The following is a 5,732-nucleotide window of genomic DNA, read 5'->3' on the forward strand; positions in this document are numbered from 1 at the left end:
AGTTCCTAAATGTGACGATAACCTACAAAAGAAAAAAGAGAAAAAATAAAGATGTTAATATTCAAAGTGATTTTATACCTGCATTGTAAATGTGTAATTTCCTTTACGGTAATAGTAGCTGGATGGGTCACTTTTGGGAGGGAAAATGTTGAAATGCGTTCCGTCCACACATCCAATAACGAACGGGAAAGGGTTTTCCCTATTCCTTGCAAAATTATTCATCGTGATAATTTGTTCTGCAGCGGAAGGCCAGGTTATCTCCTTTTTCATAAGACCGATTGCCGAACTGGTTTTCAAAAATATGTTATAGGAAGTTCCTTTTCCAATCCATAAAGTTATGAGTAAACATTTTTCTAAAGAAAATCCGATTCGGCCAGTGCGAGATTCGTTCCAAAAATAATTTAATGCTCTGCACAGATCCTACAAATCATAAGTTATAATTAAAATAGTTTAGTGAATTTAAAACGTGTTTGAACTTACATTGCAATTTGAGCGATTCATCCAAAAATGGCTTTGGAAGACATCATTCGGGTATTTTTCAATTATTTTGAAAAAGTTTTTTATCTTCGGAATATTCCTTCTGGCTTTTTATGAATGTTTGCATTCTCTTCAAATGTTTAACCCTCGAAATCCGAGGAAAAAAATTTGTTGTTTTTTTTACTTATTATTATCAATGAGAGTTTTTATTAGTATCACGTCCATCATAAACGAAAGTGGTTTTTAAACGTAAAACTTTTTGTCAATCAGCATCGCATGGTAATCAATCAGTCAATTTTTATTCTCATAAACTAATGAAGATTTTCATTAGCTTATGTTGAATTTCATTATACAACGAAGTATTTTCATAAGTTGATGCAAATTTTTGGTGTGATGATATTTTTTGTAAAACATTAATTCATTAATTATATTTATATATTATTCAATAATTATTGAAGATTTTTGTTAAATCATTAACTTATGAGGACTTTCGTTAGTTACTGTAGAAAATCATAAATTGATGAATTTTTTCTTAACCTGCAGTTTGAAATAAAACAATCCAACGTTGTCATTTATTAAGGAAAACTATCATTTATTATCATGAATTTTTTTTTACTTTATGAAAATAAGTTATAATTTAACGAAAAGTTTTAGTTTATAACATTTTTTCTTCGTTCAAATGCATTCTCGAATGTCGAAAAGAAAATAGTTGGGAACAATTATTCTAAAAAAATTATTATAGCCAATGATGTGAATGGTGGCATGAATCTAATCAAACAATTATTTTGGTACCTTGAAGAGCAGTTTGTCATCTTATTTAACTTGTAAAAAATCTTACTCAAGCGGGCTACATACAGTACTGCTAATATAAAAATTAGAAATGAGGTTCCCGTTCTTTGGCAATGTTTTTGCATGCCCAAAAATTTGACGGACAACTAAATACAGCGCAGTCAGTTTTTCATGCTCAAAAGAAAAAATCGGAGCGACCATTCCTTTCTCTTTTCGTAGTCAAGGAGGCCCTTTTTTGTCAGGGGTGACATTCTGTATCGCATAAACGAACAAACGTTTGCGAGTGTGCGAAAGATTTGCTTCAGGCCATGAAAAAAAGAGACGCAAATTCTGTGTTTTTTTTTTTAAACCAAAATCTAAAAACGTATAAAAAACGTTTATTTTGAAAAATCATCACAAATTCAACTTGAAAACGTTCTCTTTGGACTTCTTTCCATTTGGGCAAACGTAATTAAGTTAAGTTATATTACTATATCAGTGGCGAGGCGTGAATGATTTCAAATGGTAAGTCGAATAAAAATTAGTCACCACGAAATTCAATTCCAAATTTTTAATATATTTCTGCGTTTCAAGCCATGAAATTAAGCAATTCAAACCAATTGTCAAAAACATAAGATATATGTATAAATACCTATATATTTTTTTTAATAAAGTTTCCATTAAAAAGTGTGCAAAGTTCTACGTTTTTCTTTCATAAAACTCTGCAAGAACTTTTTCTTAAAAGTCAAGTCTACTTTTAGTAATTAGAATTTAGAAGAAGTTTTTTTCTACCTATAAATATAAGTGCTAGATCAATGCTAGATCTTCTATGCATGAAATCGCCTTAGAATTATAAAGATCTCTCGACGCCGCCAACAGAAGCAACAATTATCTAGGTGTATACAAAACTTTAAGTAAGAGCGTCCTTTAACTACAATTTTGTTATCTTCATAAAACTAAACTGATTAAAATTATTTGAATCCTCTAAGAAAAAATAATACCTATAAAGTTACAAAATAGAGCTTGAACAAAACCATACTTTTCTAAAGGATTTTCCCTGAAAATTGCATTGGACCGGACCGTCACGTTTTTGAAATACTTGAATATTAACTGGTAGAAAACGTTATTTTTCGGTACTTTTTTAGAAAACTAATTCTTGAATGTCAAAAAGTCATACTCGTATTTTATTGTATAAAATATATTTATATCTTTTCAAAGATTATTGCAAATAAAAATTTATATTTCAAAATCTTAGAGGTTAGCAAATGACAATTTGTGACTTCTGAATTCAGAACACTAAATTAAAAAAAATCGCATAGCAAAGTTCTTGCTCTCGACTTTTTTGTTAGTCGAACAATCATATTAAATTCATAATCAAAACAACAATTCTTACTATCTAAAAACTTTTCACAATTTTTGCATCATCTAAATTTTTATTATTTTCGAAATTTCACTGCGTTCTGCTTGGGACTTGCTGAATTCAATTGGGGCAGTTGTGCCACTTTATGGAAATTGCATTTATTTTATGCACTTTCTGCCAACAAAAATGCCTTAACGACATTAAATATAACATCCACGCATATTTCTTATCATAGTGGAAACCTTTGACACAGCAGCCCAGTGGAGAGATACATAAAAATTCAGATAATAAGTCGAAAAGGAGCGTGTTATTTTCTTGTTCTATACCTTTTATATTTTCCTAACTGATTTTCTTCAAATAAAACTTACCTCACCCACAAACTGCGCAACATAATTTGGCTCATCACTGATGAGTCATCAGCTCAGCGATTGCAAGATACACACAAATTCCCCAAATAAGTCGGAGGAAACCGTCTTATTCTACCTTTTTTTCTTACTATGAAAAATGAAACCTACCTCAAGTAGACACTGACATGCGCACTGAGCATTCATTAACCCAGAGCGAAAATTATGAGAGATAAATAAAAATTCACCAAAAAGTAAGACGAAGAATATCGTCTTATTTTTTTGCATAAGAAAGCGTGTATTAAACAGAGAGCTTACAAGGGCAGTAATAAGTAAATGAAAAAAGAGGAAAAAAAACAAATTTGTTCTATTGTTTATAAGACGGCATTTTTCGGGTTACCTTTTTTTTTTGCTCTAGTTTTGTGTTTGTTTATGGAGTGAGTTGAAAAGCAGGTAGGTGTGTAGAGTAGAACTGAAAGAAGAGTATTTGAAATAATGTTGACAGCGTGTGCAGATGTTGATTGAAATTATATTCATGTTGGAAGAAGTTAATGTTGTTGAGTTTGAGAATTTCAAAAGGTAAGACGGAAATAATCGAGTTATATGAACCCTTCGCCACTGTACTATATGCTTTTTACCTCTGTAATCGCTTCAGCAGTATGACAACCTTCAGTTTGGATAACTTTAAGTAATGGTGATGTAAGTTGACTTCCTTCAATATAGTGACATGTCACGGCCAACACTTCTTCGTTTGCCACACTTGACCACATATCCGTTCTTACAGAGCAGAAGCTTATTTTGTTCAAGGAATTTTTCAGCTTCTCCTCTAATTCCTTAACATAGTCTGGGATAAGTGGTGCGAAATGGCATGTAATCTTTTGTTATCATTTTGACATAATAGCCGATCTAAGTCTTTTTTTTATTTGGAGTTTTTTTGATACCTGGTTGCGCTCAAAGTAACTCTTTATATTTGTTCTTTTTTGTTTTGGAGGCTTGGGCGCAGTTTCGCATCCGACGACTTCTATATACTTCACTACTGTCCTAAGCGTCATCAGCTGCTGTTGTTATTGCAGCTGAGCGAAGTTTCTCCGGATGCTTCCGTTTTAGATGGTCGTTAAGGTTTGTTGTATTACCAGAGTGCTTGTATTCCTGTTTACACCAGGGATGAGAATGCTAAGCCCGAAAAGTGAAACATATTGCCCAAAAAAACGAAGTAGATTTGGAAAATATGTAGCAGATAATGAAAAAAAAATATACATATAAAACAAAGGAGAATGCCCGCAAAAATAAATATATTTTTAAAAAGTCCAGCACCGATTTAAATGAGACCTATATGGCTTGAAAGCGCATCACACGTACATAAAAAATATGAACTTTTTTCTCAAAAAGCCATCCCCGTAATTGCTGTAATGATTTTGAATTTCAAATTATAAAGCGTTTTTTATTGCAAAACTATTTTCGTTCAGGGAAGTCAGATTGACTTGGTCTTAGTTCCATGAGCAAAGATGTGCCATCTGCCATATAATAACCTAAAATTGTTTTTTTAATGCCGCTGTCTGCTTTATTTTATGCAAAATGCATGACCGGACCCACAGCCATTATGTGGATCTGGGCGGTTACAAAAAATAATTGATATCTTGGATGGGTCTTTGATTTGGATGTATAAGATGTGAAATTCTTGCAGAGCCTAGTGAGCTAATTCAAAAATAAAGTGCACTAACAATGCATTTTTTAAATGACTTTTTCGATGAACAAAAAATTAAACAAGACGACACATCTTAAATGAAATTTTGTTCGTTAGAAAAAATTTGTCAAACGAAGTAGAAATAGGTTGCTACGTAGCAGATACATCAAAATAAATTAATGAAGTAGATCTGCTACATATGAAGTAAATACTCATCTCTGGTTTACACATGATGCATTTCACATACTCTTTTTTTGCTCCTTCTCCACCGATCTTCTCAAAAAATTTCCACATATTTGATTTTTTTAGAGACATTGTAGAATAATAATAAAAAACTCAGTTCATAAACACTATCAAACGAATAAAACACATTGAACCAATTCCCGCCGGGTTTCAAATAAGTTCCAAGGCAAACTGCACTAGTGCACTTAGGTATAAGTGTCTGTTTGAAAATCTGTTATTTAACTATTAAACTAAAGTTAAGTTGTTGCTCGATTTTATTTTTCAAAACATAATCCATACAACTCTTAGTAACGTCAATTAACTATTGGGGCTTCCCAAACGAATATAACTGAATTTAATTTTGTTCATTTATAAAAATAAAACCCCATAACACCTTTTCTGCTTCATTTATAATCTAATATATACATTTTTTAAGCTTAACCAAAATGCGTTTGGTATAATAATGTCACCAACCTTTTATACGTGACTTGTCAGTTTAGTTAAGTTTGTTATTCTTAAGTTTCTGCAAAAACTTTTATTCCCCTATGATTTTTATATTTAACTTTTTTCCTCCACATTGGAACAAAAAAAAAACTTACATCAAATTGTCGCTTTAGGAATAAAATATTTGTTTTTCACATGCAAAGTATCATCATATCATGGCCATCAACTTTTAAACTTCTTCGCCTTTGCTTTGCGTGCGTTGTCGTCCTTGTTATCCCAAATGCGACAATCTACCGTCTTAAGAAGTCAAAAAAATATTATTATTCCCAACTTGACATGGAACAAAAATGTTTCCTTATGCGGTATAGCTAAACCGCTATACCACACACTTCCCGGAATGATACTATGAGCACTGAGAGTGTTTGCCATTCAA

The sequence above is a fragment of the Episyrphus balteatus genome, chromosome 1 (assembly GCF_945859705.1).
Source record: "Episyrphus balteatus chromosome 1, idEpiBalt1.1, whole genome shotgun sequence".
NCBI classification, from domain to species: domain Eukaryota; kingdom Metazoa; phylum Arthropoda; class Insecta; order Diptera; family Syrphidae; genus Episyrphus; species Episyrphus balteatus.